This window comes from Bidens hawaiensis, unplaced genomic scaffold (assembly GCF_021521415.1).
Source record: "Bidens hawaiensis isolate Kalapana, Puna unplaced genomic scaffold, B.hawaiensis_p1.1 tig00020521_1, whole genome shotgun sequence".
Lineage (NCBI taxonomy): Eukaryota > Viridiplantae > Streptophyta > Magnoliopsida > Asterales > Asteraceae > Bidens > Bidens hawaiensis.
In genome coordinates this window covers 1-19,523 of record NW_027493138.1, presented here as the reverse complement: position 1 = coordinate 19,523, position 19,523 = coordinate 1, and the positions used below count along the sequence as shown (strand labels likewise).

The window sequence follows — 19,523 nt, the reverse complement described above, 5'->3', positions numbered from 1 at the left end:
CTGGGTGTATAAACGAACTTAAATACACGTAACTAACGAACATACATGAACACAAACAAACGAACAAAAACGAGCATAAATGAACTGCATAAGCGAATGCTCATGAATATAAATTCGACATGTGTGTTCATGTTTGTTTGTTTAACTAAATGAACCAAAAATCTTGTTCATGTTCATTCGTTTATTAAACATACAAACATAAACGAACTTGTTGCCAAACAGTGCACTGAACGTTGGTTCATTTACACACCTAAATGGTGCAACAAGATGTGAAGTCGAAATGGGTCGATTGAACCACTTGTCTTTTATTTTTTTGTCAAATTGGGGCAGCTTGTTCATTTAACTATTTTTAAAATTTTGACATGTTGGAGCTAAACATAACCCATTTTATGGTAAACGAGTTAAAATCTACATCACCAACTAATGCATTAAATTTGACCGAAAGGGGTTAATGAAGTAGGAGCAAGTGTGCAACTGCTTACATTTTGTTGATGGGGATGACTTTAATAAATACAAGTCAGTTCATTTGACTCATTTAGAGGAAACAAGGAAAGCAAAAACTATAGTCTATAGACCTTTGCAAAATGCCAAAATGTTCTTGTAATTTAAGGAGTCATAAGAAACAAGCCATGCTTTGGTTTGGATGTCATATGATTATTATGAACAAACCTGTTTTTATGTTTCTTTCTTTAAACTGCCAAATCATGGAGATGAAATAAGCATCATGTTCTTCATGTTCTTGCAATGTCAGAATTCTGTTACCTATCTATCTAGAGGTGTTTATATTATTTATTGGAGCCGTTCTATCATGTAATAAGGATATTTTTGTTATTTTTGAATTGTGGTAACAACAATTTTGCAAAAACAAATTTATTTTGTTTTTTTTGTTGTTATAAAATTTAAAGGATAAGTTTTAGAAGTAAAAAAGAATTCATCACGAAAAAACAAGGCACATAGACTTGTGTATAAATTCGGCAAAAGTCGTAGGTACTTTTATAACATTGAAAAAAAACCTTTAAAACATTAAGAAATCAGCTACTAAAGTAGTTGAGGTGAGACGCTCAAAAACTTCAATTTAAAAAGGGGCGCTTTTGAATTCAAGTCTTATTTGTGACGAAAACAAACAGGGGGTTCTGGGGTGGGTCAGACGTTTTATCATTTATGGACTATGGTAGATTTCCTCCTAATAGTAATGAAGATGATCGGGTGGGTTAGTGACCAGTCAGTGATCCATATGACCATTCAAAACAAAAATTAAGAAACCGGATACTAATCATATTTTAATTTTCATTTCATCGATTAACTTATGTGATGAAATTTCTCTAAGATTAGAAGTAATTATGTGAGACATAAATTAACCACACAAACTATCGATTAGAAGTAACTATATCAGACATAAATATTCATCAATTGATGATAAAAAAATTGTTTAAAATCAACACCGAGTGAAACCAAATAAGTCAACACATGTGAAGAAGTGTTTCTACCCGAGTTACTAAGGTGTTTAGCCAACAATCATACTAGTCTTAAAGAACGAATTCATAATGAAATCAGTAATCACAAAACCTGAACCTATGTTCAAAAGCATAAAAGTCAAATCAAATGATGGCTAAACAATCCAAATTTTCAATCGACAAGGTTTAGACCAATCCTCTTGAAACTGACACATTCTAGCTCCATCTTGTCGCCTTAGAACATAGCGAAATCCATCCCTACTAAATGAGTCATCGTGATGTTTAAATAGTCAATATAGGTTCTGTGTGAAGGTGGCGATACGTAACGTGTAAGATTGACACAGTCTGTATTGACTTAAATAAAGGCAGAACCATCAATGACCAAAGCTTAGATATGAGGTTCCCTTGATACATGCACGCACGATACGGTCTAATCAAGTTTCTCCACTCTTCATGTTATTTACTCCCCGCTTTCTAATCATGTCCATATCATCAAGATCTCGGCCAATCTTTCAACATTCAACCTATCTCCTTCAAAAAATCACAAACAACCAATTAAGTGGAAGCGCATGCCTCCTTAGATTGGAGATCCTAAGTTCAAACATGGGCAAGAGGAGTAATTTAGGATCATTGGTGTAAAATAGCATGAGTAACATTTTCCGTTCGAAAAAAAAAGAGTATCAAAATCAAAGGGACATGTAATTAAATCCAGTTAAAATGTGTATAATTAGATGTGAAATTCATATATAAATTTGAGCATATAAGTAATCCAAATAAATATTGCTGATACGTGACCATGTGGAGTAGACAATGGTTATAAGGAGTTAATCTGGTGATTACACTCATATGCCAGTTCGCTAGAACCTGAATTCGTTAGCCATAGTGATGACGCACTCGCCTTGAAATGAGTTTTCATGTCATTCTAAAGACAACACATTGAACTAGATCCAAGTTTACTTATGTTTAGAGTAATTGAGACTAGGATTGTTTTAAAAGGGAGTGTTCAAACTAAACAACTACCTATCATCTGCAAGATGCAATAATCATCAGGTACATTAGTTTTACATTTGTTATAGTTCGTTTTGTTTACGGTTTTGTACTAACTAGTATTTCGACCCCCCGCGTTGTGGGGGTTGTGAAACCCTAGCGGAAAATGAAAGTAATTCATAGTTTACGATTGTTTCACAATGAAATTCACATGTTTATTTGAACTGGTATAACTATACAACTACAAAGTATAAATACCAAATATTAGCTTAAAAATATATGATTATTATTATCAAAATAAAAAAAAAATAAAGAAAAACATTGCACGTAACCAACTGATGCACGTGGGGCTTGTCCCCCAACATTGCAAGCAAGTCCATCCATCTTGACTTTTGAGGCTCAACATAAGCTTGTCCACCCAACTTTGTAAGCAATAGCCCAATTGAAAATTTCACTGAGAAGGAGGAACCCCCCCTTCTCAGTGACGAGCTCACGGTGTCTGTTTTGCAGGTTATCAGAAGAACCATCTTTGCCGTGTCTAACCCCTCGTGGAAAACATCTATTTAACCCTCAGATTACCCGTAATCTGCCCGGGGTCGGTTAGTGTTTCTTCATTGGCGCCATCCGTGCATAAAAGCTAGAACATTTATTTTCAGTTTTTTCAAACTTCTGGAAAGATGGTTAAAGAAACTCCGGTAACCACAACCCCAGCTACTGGGGGGAATACCGGCGACTACACAGTTTTTACGAACACTACCCCGGTTACCCAAGCCGGGGCAAGTGCAGTAAATTTTACGAACACTACCCCAGTTACCCAAGCTGGGGCAAGTGCAGTAAATAATCGCTCACTGGGATTCACCGATACCCGGTTAGAGAGAGAACGAACGAGGCTCCCCCGCCAAACACTCGATGAAATTAAAGCGTGGGCGGAAGCACGTCAAAAAGAATTCCAAGCTGAGTTGGATGAACGCTTACGTTTACTCCAACAGGCTGATGAATTTGTATACTTTGACGATGATTCGGAGGAATCCGATAGTGACGCAAACCCTCGTCATAGGGCGAAAGGGAAGCGTAAGGAAACGGACTCCGAACCGAGAAGGCGTTTTGAAGAAACCTTCAAACCAAAAAACACAGGTGGAAATCCACGTGAATTCTCGAAAGCATTTACACCAAATGCTGCAAAGGCGGGAACGTCCAAATTTGCAAAGGACATTGCGGAAGCAATCGTCCCGAAAAGTGCCAAACAGATGTCCAACATCGGCACTTACGATGGTATATCTGATCCAGACGATCATTTGAACAGGTTCATAGCGGGGGCAACCGTCAGTAGTTGGACGGAACCTACGTGGTGTTACATGTTCCAAATGACGCTTGTTGGGCTAGCTAGAGCGTGGTTCGATCGTCTACCGGTCCACCACATCTACGGTTGGGAAGACTTCCAGCAAAAATTTAGCCAACACTTTAGCCAACAAAGAAAGTATACCGAAGAGCAATGGACAATCCTCAAATGCATTCGAGAGGAAGATGAATCTTTGCCAGACTTCATCACTCGCTTCAACTCAAAGAAGCTAAGTTTGGGTAATATTAGCGAAGATCTTGTTCGCGCTGCTTTCATCCAGGGCGCGAACGACCCAGAGCTCATCCGCACCTTAACGGGTAAAGATGGCATGCCATCCACATGGGATGCCATCATGACAGCAGCAAAACGCTTTGCGGAAACGGAGAAGCAACTGGGTAGAGATCTCCCCCAGAGCACAAACCTCTACACCCAGAAAACAAGAGAAGACAACGTCCTTACCGCCCGACTAAACAAAAAGCGGAAGCTAGGCATTTGGCAGTCAAGGGTAAACTTTGACACCTCATCCGGCTTGCAACATCGGTTAGGCGGAAGGGATAACGTACAGTCGAACCAGAACTCCAGATGGACGCCACTCACCAAAAGCGTCACCGAGATATTCGCCACTGAGGAGCTCCCATGGCCAAATGCTCCAATAATCCGACATCGTCACAATGCTGATCGGAGCAAATACTGTGACTTTCACAGGACAAAAGGCCACAACACTGAAGAATGCACAGACGTAAAGGACATGGTCGAAGCATTTGTCAGAGATGGGACGCTCGCGCACCTCGTGGCGCAATGAACGCTGAGCAGGCTGATGCGTGTAGAACCCCAGTTGGGGAAAACACGAATAAAATTACAGCTTCATGTTGGAGACTACATACTGCGTAAACAACGAGATCCCGAACCAGGTGCATATCGGCTCGATGGCACTCCCATCCCAACAACATGGAAGGGAGCTCAATTACACAGTTTGCATGTAGATCAATTCCAAATTTGTAAAGAAAAGGCCCAGAGCCACTTCTAATGGAAATGATTCTCCTTAGAACATCAACGCTGATGATTTTACATTTATACTTTTATGAACTTCCAACACTGATGCCGGTTTTCACCGCATACATAAGTGTGAAAGTCGTTGCGTGGGGAAGGCGGCAAAACCCGCATAAACCCAAAAAACGGCAAACCTTCACGCAGGTCAGTTAAAGGTAAAGTTCAGTCATCCCAGTAAATGAAAGTGCCGGTCTATCCGCATGAATCATGATAGAGGAAACTGAACACTAACCTATTAACAACCGCGCGTCGAACGGTTAATTTATTCAACACTGATGCCGGTTTTCACCGCATACATAAGTGTGAAAGTCGTTGCGTGGGGAAGGCGGCAAAACACGCATAAACCCAAAAAACGGCAAACCTTCACGCAGGTCAGTCATAGGTAAACTTTGGTCATCCAACTAAATGAAAGTGCCGGTCCTAACCGCACAAATCATGAGAGGAAAACGAACCTATTGACAACCGCGCGTCGAACGGTTAACTTATTCAAAATACTTTAGAAAATTTCTAACAGAAAGATGAGGAAAACCTCCACGGAGGTTAGATGTAGGTAAAGTTTAGCCATCCTACTAAGTGCAAGTGACGGTCCTACCCGCACAATCACGAAAGTGGAAGCAAAACTTCAACCTATTATCTACCACGTTCAAAGGTTAACTTATCCTAAACACTTAGAAATTTCTAAAAAGATGAGGAAAACCTCCACGCAGGTCAGATGTAGGTAAAGTTTAGCCATCCTACTAAGTGCAAGTGACGGTCCTACCCGCACAATCACGAAGGAGGAAGCAAAACTTCAACCTATTATCTACCACGTTCAAAGGTTAACTTTTTCTAAACACTTGGAAAATTGCTAATTTAAACTAAAGTATGCAAGTCATATAACGTTTATAAAGCAAGGAATCCAGTGAAAATAGCGGTCTTACCCGCACAAAGATTTATATTTCATAATATTCATTACAAGAATGGCCGGGTAACTACCCGCCTACAAGAATATAAATCTATACAAGCTAAACCTATCCTAGCAGTGGGAAGGGATCTTCAGGATCAAGCTTCAGGGCCACTTCCACTTGGATCAGCACCATCAGTAGAGCGTGGCGGTTCAAGGAAAGCTTTAAGGATAGCTAGCCCATCATCAGCAGCAGCAACTTCGTTCACCTTCTCCACCACCGGATGCGGGAAGGCGGCATACTGATTCACTGCTTGGTCGTATACAGCTTCAGTATCCACATCAAATAAAGGGAAGTTGGAAGGCGGGATGCCTTTCTCAACGAACCCTAGACCAAGCAGGAAGCCGGCCTTTTCCCCATCCTCATGAGAAGCGTTGAGGGCTGCGCTCATAGCATCGTCATAAGACTTATCCGCGAAGACCCGATGCACAACCTACAAGAGAATACAAGTATCAAAACCTTTTCTATTTACAAAGAAAAGCGTGAAGACATGAAGCTAAACATACCTGAGACAACGCTTCTCGAAGAAGCCATTCCTTGGCAACCAGAGCCTCCTGGAGGGCAGCTTGAGCTTCGTTACGGGCGCGTTCGGCTTCACTTTTGTTGAGGTTGGCAAGCAACACTTCTTTAGCCGCAGCCTCTTCGACGCCCTTTAGCTTCCGCCTAGTGTGGTCAAGCACCCCCCTCTGGTCCAAGATCTCTTGGAGCTTTTTGGCGTCTTCCATCGCCAAGGCATCATGAGCCTGCTGGAGAGCCTCTAATTTGGCTTTAAGCTCCTCATTCTCCACGCGTAGAGGCTCAGCAACAGCTTCAGCCTTGGTGGCCCTCTCGGTTGCGTTCCATGCAGTTTCCTTAGCCAGCCGAAGCTGTTCGTTAACAGCTTGGGCAGCCTTGGAACGGGCCTCGAGACGGGCCTGAACTTCAACCTCGAGGGCCTTGAAGGCCTTCTCCTTTTCCGCAGCCACTGCGGTAAGCCTTACGTTCTCCTCCCGGACAGCCCGCGCCCGAGCTACTTCTTGAATGCGAGCTGCTTTTAACTTGTCGTTTTCACGACAAAGCAGCTCGACGCGCGGCTGCATCCGGGCCAGGAGAACCCGAAGCTCATTGGTTAGCCTACCCTCCTGGTAGGTAGCCATGGCTTCCCCCAACGCACCACTGGGAGCTGCGTGACGAGCCCACTCCACGCACTCCACAGGTGTGCGAAGGGTTGTTCCTCGGCGGATGTTCCATCGTGGAACATACACTTCATTGGAATCCGACACTGCAAAAAACAAAAAGCAGCTAGGAAAAGATGATATAAAAAAAAAAAAAAAAAAGAACCCTACGCACCTGTAGGGTCAACAACAGGCCGATAGCCGCCAAACCCATCACCTGAACCCAAGGGAAATCCATCCAAGAGGTCAGGCAGATGGGAAGGAGGCAGAGGTTGGCGATAAGCCCCAAGCATACCTGAAGTATCGGCTGTAGCTGCCGACGTCGGAGGCATGGAGGCCGCCGCGGTAGAAACCAACGGAGGTGAACTCACAACCGTGGTCGCCGCTGCGGAATGCACAGAAAAAGTAACCGCCGGCTCAGTGAAAGATGCGGTAAAAATGGCACTGACAGCCGGCGGTGATGTCATCACAGCTGGAACAGTTGGCTCAACGGAGTGAGCAACTGAACCAGCGGAAGCAGGCACAGGCGCAGCCGCCTGGGTCGTCGCCTCAGGTAGGCTGACCAAGCCTACCGTCATGGGTCCGGAGGTACTCCTCCCTGGAATGCGTCAACATCCACGCCTGCACAAAGAAGATAAGTATTAATGATGGAAAGCTATGAAGTTAAAAATAAAGTTTGTACTTACGGGTTTTCTTGAGCCTAAAAGTGCGGACAGGCGGGGATGAACCCGATGGAGCCGGCCTCTTCACGCCGCTCACCGTTGTCATCCTGGGCTCTCCGGAGGTGACAGTCGTCGCAGCCTCCGGAGCAGTGGTCTTATCACCACCGGGGTTCCCCGCCACCTCCTCGCTCTCGGCCTCTGAATCAGACCGAGGCACCGGATCGGCAGTGGAGGCCACCTTCTCCTTCCCCTTCCTGCCGGCAGCCTTCTTCTTCCGCACCAACGGAGGACCATCTGCGGATTCCTCATCTAAACACAAGATTAGAGGAATTCCAGCAGAGGTTTCAGCATTGAGGGGTCGAGGGTTGAATAACGCCTTACCTGGCCGCCTGGCGCTCAGGATCTCATGGCCTCGCGGGTAGACCTCCACGAACCGATCCGCCATCTGTTCAAGGATGGGCAACTCGTTCTCATCTAGAGCGCGAGTACCCATCCGAGCGGGACTGTCAGCCTCCCGCGGATACAGGAGCGACTGCAAGTCGTTCCCCTCTGAAATAAAAGAAAAGCAGTTAGAAGACAAACCTATATAAACAAAGTAAACAGAGCATACCGTAAGGAACAGAGTTCAAACCGTATTCGAGGACGATCGGGATCTTTTGCGCCTCCGCATCCTTCCACACCCGGCTCATCCCGAGCATCACCATCCCGGACTCCGCAAAGCGGTAAACCGGAGATTGGACCCGGGATATCTTCGAGAACCATTCCGCCTCCTGGTAGTTGGAGGCGTGAAGGCTGGGGAGAGCTTGCCCATTCTTAAATTTCATGGCAAGGGGGATGGCGCGAGCGGAGATATAGAAGAACTCCCGCTTCCACGAACGAAGACTGCGCTCGGTTGCGCAAATCTTCAAACCCTTGATCCGGGTTATCAGCGTATACCACCCCTGGATGCACCTCCAAGAGTAGAAGGTCATCAGGCGGTCGACAAAGGGCTCAATGCCCAGAATCCGGCACACCCACTCGAAGTGGCGAATCTTCGCGATCGCCATCGGGTGCACCTCGGTCAGGTGTACACCGTGCCTCTCTAGGACACGGTACACAAACTTTGTCAAAGGGAACCTAAGATTCCCATAGACAAAGAATGCAGCATATACCCCGATCTTGCCTCTGGGGGCATCATACACCGTCTGATGGGGTTCAGGAAACTCAGGCTCGAGAGACTCGAGCATGAACTTCCTGACGATGTACTGATATAGATCGACAGTCAGAGCACACTGGCACTCGCCAGCAGTACTCTTGTCATCGGCGTACACCCCAGTCTCATGGGCTGTAGCCTCAAGATCGTGAGACGACATCTTGCAGATATGAAAGAAGAAAACGATTTCAAGAGAATGCTCGACTGAAAAGGTGAGTATTCGCCGGAAATCGTTTTGAAGATGAAGAGAAGTGAAAGTGTGGATTACAAAGAACCCTCTCCCCCTTTATATACTAATCGCAATTAATGCGATGAATTTAATGCGGAAGAGAGAGAAATCGAAGGTGCAATGAAACTATGACACGTGGCAAAAAGCAAGCTGGCAACAGCTGTTGAAAGGACGCGTGCCATTAATTTCGCGGCCACGCGCCCGAAAAATTGCGCCCACGCGCCTGAAAAAGCGTCTGGAATGACCAGGTACTGTCACGTCACCATAACTTCCTGCACGTCCTGACACAGTCAGAAGAAACCGTCGCACGACGTTTCAGCAGTTTGGACTGTTCTTATCCTTTCACCAACTCTTCGAATTTCAAAAAATTCAAAAAGATTTAAAAGTAAGCGGGAAAATACCCCTTACCTTGGCAACCAAGTAACTGTAAGACAGGTGCGGGTACAGTGTTAAGGCAAAACCCTTCACATACTTAGCACCTGCAGGGAATTGAAGTCAAGAATACCTCGACAACCAAGTAACTATAAGACGGGTGCGGGTACAGTGTTAAGGCAAACCCCTTCACATACTTAGCACCCGCAGGGAATTGACGCTAGGAATACCTCGGCAACCAAGTAACTATAAGACGGGTGCGGGTACAGTGTTAAGGCAAAACCCTTCACATACTTAGCACCCGCAGGGAATTGACGCCAGGAATACCTTGGAAGTAAAGTAACCGTAAGACGAGCGCGGGTACAGTGTTAAGGCAAAACCCTTCACATACCTAGCGCTCCGCAGGGAATTGAAACCAAGAAGGATCTTCTGGGCAATGCTTGCGGAAACGGGAATAACATCCCCGCATAGCGGGAACGTCGAGAACTACATTGTTTGAAGCTTCAAGATGGAATTGGTGGTTTTAACATAATTGATCACTATGTTCAAAACTACCAAAACCTCATGGAGAATCCACACAAGTAGGACTCAACACTCCTGACTTGCGAGGAGGTTACAGACCTACCCGCATCATACCCAAAGATCAAGCAGGAAAGTCGGGAATTTCTGCAAGTGACAAGGACTTCCGCGGGAAGAATCCCCATGGAAAACCTTAAAACTAAACCCTTTTCAAAACCCTTTGCTTAAGTCCAAAAGTTCACCTCACTTTATTAAACATTCATGAGAAGAACATTGGACTGGGGGGACTTGAAGAGGTAGGTCCCAGCAGAGCCTAGTTGGACCCGCAAGACTCACCTTGAAGAGAGACGTCTGCGCAGAAACCAACTGGATCCGCAGGACCCACCATGCTCAGAGACGTGACGTCCTTACGCGCAGTACGCAAGCTGTTCCCGCAGTTGCGGATACAAGCCATCAGGGAAGGCCACCCGCGCAGCAAGGCTACACGCACAAGGCACTTAGCTCTCAATAATTCAATTGTCACCTGAAGGAATGAGCAAAGCCGGGAACAATCCCGCACAAAGGCGGGAGGGGGAATACTCCCGCCCAAATAAGCCAGTCCGTACGATACGGGAAGATCTTTTGTACTGTACCTGACGAGGTATGGGCAAAAGATCTGATTAAAGATACGACAGCTCATTGACAACAGTATGGCGAGCAGCATGCTCTTGTACTATATGTCACTATTAGCCGCTGCCTACTCCTGTCATACCACGTGCATAGCCGGCAGTTGGTGGAAAAGGAATAGTACACAGCAGGCCTGGTCACTGTCAGCCACTGCCTACCCACCAACTACCAGCATGGCACGTGCGTAGGCCACAGTTGGTAGAACAGGAATACTATTCAGCCGGCTACACCTTCTTGGAAACCTACCTTCGGCTATAAATACCCCAAATGGTATGATCATCTCATCTTATCATCATATACTATCTCGTATTACATATTATACCTGATATCTGCTCTAGCAATCTCCTAATATACATTTATATTCAAGAGCAATCTAGTCTGATTCTCACGCCGGAGGGTGGTCACAAGGAGGAACCCCCCCCCCCCCCCTTCTCAGTGACGAGCTCACGGTGTCTGTTTTGCAGGTTATCAGAAGAACCATCTTTACCGGGTCTAACCCCTCGTGGGAAACATCTATTTAACCCCCAGATTACCCGTAATCTGCCCGGGGTCGGTTAGTGTTTCTTCATTGCACGTAACCAACTGATGCACGTGGGGCTTGTCCCCCAACATTGCAAGCAAGTCCATCCATCTTGAGACTCTTGAGGCTCAACATAAGCTTGTCCACCCAACTTTGTAAGCAATAGCCCAATTGAAAATTTTACTGTTCTATGTTATCTACATATATATCTACATATGATTAAAAATTGTTATCATGTCATCTTTAATCTTATAAATAGTAGGTTCATCATTCTCGTCAACTTTGTTTGTTGTGTCCAATATTCAGAGCTTGTAAACATCAAATATTGAGAATTTTAATAAGTTTGGAATGAAGTAGAATACATAAAATGGAACTTATATATTAGTATATTATTATAGTATATTATAATTATAATAATACCTTTAAATGTGTCTTTCATGGAAGACCCATTTATTAAGCTCACAACTTAACAGGAACAATGTTTGTACACCAAAATGCAAACTGCCAGAAAACATAACTCAAGCTAGCATTATTTCAAGCCTGCAATATAAAAAACAAACCCAAACATCATCATCATTCACAAACAGATCTAATCCGAGTCAAAGACTAAAAAGTACACCGAACATCATCATCGTCACATACCAATATACCATAAACAAATATTAAACTGTCAACTTGAGGCTCAGTTCGGATCACGACTGCAACATACATAGCCACGTCTAAAACCGAACTTCATCATAACCATAGATCGATAAGTACTGCGTTTTTTCACTTCAAAATTTGATCGGCGTCTAAAACTGAACTTCATCATAGCCATATAAATCAATAAGTATTACGTTTTTCACTTCAAAGTTAGACCAGAATTCAAAAACATTTGATGTCGCTCAAATTGGTTTCAAACCATCATCATAGCACAAATGAATTAAAATAAATCAACGGTACAAAATGAAGGCTAAGATCTTCGCCATGGTTGCAACATACGTTACCCTCCCAAATGTCAAAGTGTCATCATAACGAATGGACGGACATCAGATTTTCTCAGATCGGTTGCAAACCATCATCATAGAAACCTCGAACACCTTTCAACCATAAACAAAATGAGTGTAATCTCATCATTTCGACTCGTAATCAGAGTATAGCATCAAAGTTATATAAACAATCCGCGGCTGCAAACCTCCGACGATCATCATAACCTTGAACCCCACACGTTGCAAATCCGCGGCTGCCATACACGTCGCATATATAACGTACACTAAGATGAATAACTTTCAAAAACCATGACATTAACAAAACATACCAACCAATAACAACCGATGAAGGTTCCGATCACAAAATCTGTACCACCAGCGCTACCTAGGGTTTCTAAAAAGAAACCGGCAGCAGCCGTGAAAACCCAACCCACCGCCTCATATCCGATCACAACCTTGAAGCCATAAACACCCAAAAATGAGAATAATCTCTAACATTTCAGCCCATAATAAGAGAAACTCAAGACGCTAACCACCATTGCCTAGGGTTTCGTATTAGAAACCGGCAACAGTAGGTTAGGTTGAAGACGATGGTATCGGAGAACAAAGAGATGCAATGCTAAGAATATAAACACCTCATGACTCATCAGATGTGAGTAATAAAGTCAGCTTGTGATGTAATACCAGGTGTGAGAGGAGGAATTGAACAGATATCTGAGGAGGATGGCGGTTGTGTTAGAGAGGAGGTATGGCAGGAGATGATTAGATTTTAGACCAATTGGGTAGGGTGAACAATCCAGTGTCAAGCCTGGTCAACATTACACTCCTAATAATTCCTTTTAAGGAACAATTATGTTAAATGTTATCTTTTACTAAGGATCTGTTACACCAAAATGGCATACATTTAAGATTTAATATCATTTCTGAAAACTTGAAAAGGACGATATAATTTGTTCATCACATATTATTTCATTTCTTGACAACTTCAAAGCTCATAAGAAGATCAAGACATAATCTTGATTCATGTTCTGAACTTTAAGTACTAGACGGTCCAAGTCTTCGATGACACCAACAACGCATTAACAATAGTTAATAAATCCATGTTACTAGTATTCTGAAGCATAAAGTAATCTTGCACCAAACAACAAAATAAGACAAGGTTTCATGCTTTTTCTTGAAGTAAAAACATACCCATGAGAATCAATCTTGTGTAGAAAACCTAAGGAACTAATGACAGAAAGTAAAGAGCCAAGGATGACTTCCCTTATGAACCAACAACCAAGCCCAGTTAGTTGTTATTCATCAAGTGAAACATGTGGTGGGTCCCATCGCCTATGTTCGAGCCGTGAACGTGTGCATTGGAATCGTAGATGGAGAACTTGAGTTCTTGCTGGTGGAAAAAGTTGTCCTCATTAGAGACGGTTGTGATATCCGAGCATGTACCGCCGGGTCCCAAGTGGTTATCTTGTTGCTTACGAGGCTGGGTTTGTTGAATCTTTTTTGTGTTTAGAAAGCGGCCACCGGGTCCTCTAGCCCTCTTCAGTGCATGACAATGCCTTGATTCATGGAGATAAGGCTGTCCATGTTTTTGCAAACGAAAGGGTTAATTCTGTCCCACTCAGTTGCATAGAAAAGTAACCAAAATTCGGTCCAACTTTTATTTATAAAAGTAGCTTTTTTGGCCCAGAAAACTTCATTAAACTAAAATGAAAAAGATTTCATAACTTGAGAAATCAATAGCTTAGATACTGGTTATCAATCAATCAATCAATCATGCCCAGTAAAATCCCATCGACAGCAAAGCTATAAGTAGGGTCTGGGGAGGGTGGGATGTAGGCACACCGTACCTCTATCCAAAGGAATAAAGAGGTGGCTTCCAGAGAGACCCTCGGCTCTAAGTACATGTGTATGAAGCAAAATAAAGGAAATCAAAGTTTAACAGTTATATAAAAACTACTACTAATTAAAATAATATTAATAATAAGATCACAGTTTAACAGCTATATAAAAGCTAATAATAATTATAATAATAATAATATATGTAAGGGAAATACCATTATGGTATGTGACCTAAATAAGTTAAGTCTAAGCCCTAAGGTATTCAAATCTCTCTAAAAATCCTTAACTTTAATTCTACTTCTCCACAAATTCCTATCCTCAACCATGTCCTCAGAGAGGTTTAGGTCTATCAAATCATGCCTAATCCTCTAATCCCAAGTCAATTTCGGTCGTCCTCTACCCCTCCTCCCCTCTATAGTAATGTTTTCTACGGATCTAACAGGATATTGATTTCTTTCCTGTTGTCAAAGTTAAGATTGCTTTTTAAATATAAAGTATAAACTGGGCCAAAGTTGAATTATGTTTTAATCCAAATTTTATGAAAGAACTAAAACTCAAGTAGCTTGTATGAGAAAGTGACATTTTATCTTTTTAGGGACTAAAAGCAAACTCTAAAATCGGGGCCTTCTGTAACATATATTTAGACCAAGCTGGTTTATATTTTTAAGAAAGTAAAAGCTGGTTTAAACTTGTAAGCAGTTTGGAAAAAAAAAACTAGTAAAAGCTAAAAACCTTTCGTGGTTTCGAAAGCTTGTTTTGTGCCTCGAGTTTCGCACGATATTGTCTCCTTCGAAGAATTGCATTATACTGCTTTGCATTCACATATATGGGCTCACCCTGCGCAAAATCAAGAGGAAGTGGGACCCGTGTAGAGCTTATGTTCATTCCTTGAAACTGAGGAACCTGATAATGTATAAACAGTAGGAACATATCTTAAGTATGTGGCATTATTAACCGGAAACAATAAGAATCTTTGAAGCGTTTAGAAACTTGTAGAATTAGCATAAAGAAAGTTAACGCAACTTTAATAAAAAAGGAAGAACAGAGAACATCATTACATCAATGATCGCATATAATCCAAAATATTTAAAAACCATTTGAATATAATCACTTCAGTTCAAGATTATTGTAAAAATCCGTTTTCTTCCCATTTCAATTAAGGGGGTGTTTGGGATTCCTTATTTTGGCTCCTTATTATAACTTTTCATTAAGTTAATAAGTTACAAACGTGTAACTTATGAAACTTTTCCTCTCACAATATAAGCAATCTCAAACACCTTACTTTTCAAAAAGTTTATAAGTTATAAGTTGGTGAAAATAAGCAAATCCCAAACACCCCCTAAATGAGATCTACTTTTACATTAAGTGGGACCCACATAACAAAACGTCTACGTAAAAATGAATATGAATAATGCCTATATATCTTAATATATGATCCAATCTAGTTAGATATGCTGATTAAGAAAGCAAATGAACACCTTATGCAAGAAGAAAAGACAGCAGAGTGAAGGTTTAGTAATGTGCTCACCATAGTTTGTGACATGTGACCGTAAGATGCAACCAACCCACCATAGTATGGAACTGGAACATAAGCCTGAAATGATATTGTGAATGGGTCGACTTTGGTTATGTTTTCTCAACATGTGAATAACAATAATGCAAATAATAAAATAGTCAGGCCGTTCAAAAATCGCCTAAAGCATGTTATTTAATGCACATTATCATTAAAATAGATAACATCTGAATCCATAGTAGACACTCAGTAATTATAGACAGATCAAACTTAGTTTCTCGAAAATGGTCTGCGTAAACACAACTCGACACATTCATTAACCAAATAACCCATTTATCCTTTATTTTTATTATTATTATTTATTTTTTTTTGCAAATTTTAGTATAAAACCATCTATTAACTACCCCTAACGCACAAGAAATAAAACAATATTAAATTTGAAATTGATTTATAAATTATTCAAAACTTACATATGGCTGCTGCTTGTGGTTAGGTTGAGAAGCAAAAATAATCTTGAGTACCAATAGGCAACGCGGACCCCACGCTACCTTCTTCATGTGTACCATGAGCTGATAAGAGATGCAAATATGACAATTAATGAAAACTGTAAACACTAATTTCATACAAATGAAAAAAATAAACTTGTTTTATGAATCTTTTTGTATGAAAAAAAGAATTATATTAGGCCAAATAAAAGAACTTAACTAAACAGGGACATGTTGAAAGCCAACTAAAGTTTGTTTCTAACACGTTCAACCTTAGTAAACTAGATTACTATTTTGATACTTGTTTTGTAATCAAATTTAAAATTTTAATTATTCATTAAATTACAATGGAAGCTAATTCACTGTAGGCCAACGCAACCTGACCTGTCCCGTTTCAACCCAAACTTGTTTTGACCATTTTTCCACTTCAAAGAATTTAAAGCTAACAGGGTGCAAATGTCGAGAAATCAACAAGACTGAAACTTTGGTTTTCTTTCTCTCCGCTGAAACACAAAGACACTTTCTCTCTCTAGAAATACGGATGTCTGTTATATGATGGTGGCAGAAAACGACAAAGACTTTACATCGCCGTCGTTTGAGGGCTTTTCCGGCGGCAGCAACAGAGGGTCTCCGGCAAAAGAAAAGAAAGAATTGGTGAGTGGGTTTTGTCGTGTTGTGATGGTTGAAGTAAATGGATAAATATATATATTTGGGGTCTATGAGTCATGCGACTTATTTTAATGTTTTTTGTCGCTCTGAATCAGCCGCCCCCTATGTATATGTATGTCGCCACGCGTTTACCGCAGACCGTCTTTTTACTTCAGGAGTTTTTTTTTTTTTAAACTAATATTGATTTTATGACTTTAAAACTTTTTTTTAATAACTTTTAGGCTATGTGTAATGGGGCGTAGATTTGGGCAATTTTGGGCGCGAACACTACCCCTGGGAGATTTTTGGGCGAAAAGGTGCTGGGGCGGGGGGGTTTTATCGCCGTGGAAGAAGAATATTATTATTATATTATATGTATGTGTGTATATATATGTATATGTATATATGTTGTGTGTGTATATATATGTATATGTATATGTATATGTATATATGTTGTGTGTGATATATATATATACTAGTTTTTATCCCCCGTATTACGGGGGTTGTTTAAATTTTTTCGTTTATAATATTGTGAATACATATTTTTGGATTTTAGTTTATTTATTGTAAGAAGTTAATATACTTGAACCTATTTTAATTAATTTATGTTGGGTTATGTTCATTTTCTAATGAAATGTTGAATGAATTATCTACTTAATCTTTATATTTATCCGTTTATGCTCATTTGTTATAATTTGGAGATTATTTTGTGAAAATTTTCATTTAAGTTAAACTTAAAAGAAAAAATAATTGCTAATGTAACTAAATCTATGTTGAGAAATTAAAATAGGGTTTGATTACACGGTTTGTTCGTTTCTACATTTATATATTATTCTATATTTATTTTTATTTATTGTAAGAAAGTTAATAATGGTTTAATGATGAAAGGGTTTCACAAAAACATGAGTTGTTATAACCAATTTAAAAGCTATCTGGGTTTAATGAGAGACATGACCCGCTTATTTTTTTTATACTATTAAATTGTTTCATAATTATAATAATATCCTTATTAAAAATCGGATATTAACTTTTATATATCCGTATAAATATTTTCATATCAAATGTTTGATAAAATTAATTTTAATTTAATGAGATGTTATAACCCGTTTATGGAATAACTGTGTTTGGTAAGACCCATACCCGTGAATTCAGGTCAAATGCATGAGAAGACTCCATTTACAGATAATGCAATCTGATGGCTTGAGAGAATGTAGGGAGCAACCAGAGAGCTTTTACGGGGGTTGTTTTATATTGTTAGTTCTAATATTTTTTTATTTTTTGAATTTATATTTTTTTATTGTATGAAAGTTAATAATATACTTATGGTTTGATGATATATTGTTTCACAAATAAATGAGATGTTATAACCCGGTTAAAAAACTATATGGTTTTGATGAGATCCAAGACCCGTTAATTTTTTTACTATAAAATTTGTTTTTTAATTATAAATAATATGTATGAAAGTTAATAATATACATATGGTTTGATGAGACCCAACACCCATTTATTTTTTTTACTATCAAACAGGTTTTTTAATTTAAATAATATATATATCTTTTTTAAAATAAATAAGATATTAATTTTTATTATATCCTATTTTATAGGATTTTTACATCAATAATTGGGTGAGAATAAATTTTAATTTAATGAGATGTTATAACCCGTTTAAGGAATATCTGGGTTTGGTAAGACCCATACCCATGAATTCGGGTCAAATGCATGAGAAGCCTCCATTTAAAAATCAAGCAAATCTGGTAACTCCAAAAAAGGGGGGAGCGACCACATCGCGACACGTAGGATTTTTATGTCTTCGTTTATATATATATATATTATATATATATATATGGTAGGGTTAATGTAAAAAACAATATTTTTGTGAGAAGAATAAGAATAGATCTAGGCCCTTGGATCTATGATCTAGTGGTTAAGATTGGTAGTTTCTAAATAATTGTATTGTTTCATATTTACCTTGTATAGTGTCATATTTAGATGGTTTATTTTATTTTAAAGTTTTTCTCACACTTCTCAAAAAACAATTGTTTTTTATTTGAACTCTTTTATATATATATATATGTATATGTATATGTATATATGTTGTGTGTGTATATATATGTATATGCAAAATGAATCATAGAAACAACCCGAACCAACCGAACCACCCATTCCCTCCTTTCGGTCAACATCATGGTTCGCAAAACCAACCGAACGTGAACTTACAATGGAACCCGATGAACCTAAACCAACCGAGCTATCCGTTTCAATTTCCCGACCCGAAACTAAACATGTACGCCAACCGAGCTATATGTTTTTTTTTATATTTTTAGTTAAGTGTTTTTTTGTATATATTTTTTTAATTTTAATACATTTTTATTTATTATTTGAAAAAATTGGTTTTTATTTGATTAGTTTAATTATAAAAAGAAAATCATAATAATAAAAAAAAATACTGTGGGCCCAACTTGTAGCCTCTACACCATTACACCTTAAAAACAAATTCGCCCCCTTTGCTGACTGAGCGCCACGTGTCACAATTCGCCCCCAATTGTAGCCCATCCACTACACATAGCCTTAGAACTATTTTCAGAAACCCATTACTTAGAAAATCTCATCAAACATCGTTGATTCATCTCATGCCGTTAGACCATAAGATCAATTAATTATTTTTATTAGTAAAAATATAATGATATGTTTTTATGAATTATTTATTTTGCAGTACTATTGTTTTAAATAAGAGGAAAAGCAGAAAGGTAATAACTAAAAACTGTAACCACTAAAGTTTTCTTTTGTTTATTTTGTAATGATCAAGCTACTTTTATTATCCAACAAACATATTTTTAAAATTTTATATAAAAGATGTGGAACTCCAATGATTTTGAATTATATGAATGTGATTACTTGATGAGTTTGTGTATACTGACTTTTGGATTTGAGATGACTCAAGTCCTTACCAACTTCAAATGTTACATTATCCAATAAAATGTC

At 39.8% G+C, this 19,523-nt stretch overlaps 1 pseudogene across 1 annotated transcript; it reads right to left on the bottom strand.

The window, feature by feature from the left end:
- Positions 1 to 13,158: 13,158 nt before the first annotated feature.
- LOC143560992 (nuclear transcription factor Y subunit A-5-like) lies at positions 13,159 to 15,977 on the bottom strand (annotated as a pseudogene). Its single transcript, XR_013140217.1, has 4 exons — positions 15,879 to 15,977; positions 15,424 to 15,489; positions 14,628 to 14,798; positions 13,159 to 13,632 (listed from the first exon to the last, which is right to left on the bottom strand). The product of XR_013140217.1 is annotated as a nuclear transcription factor Y subunit A-5-like (transcript).
- Positions 15,978 to 19,523: the final 3,546 nt, after the last annotated feature.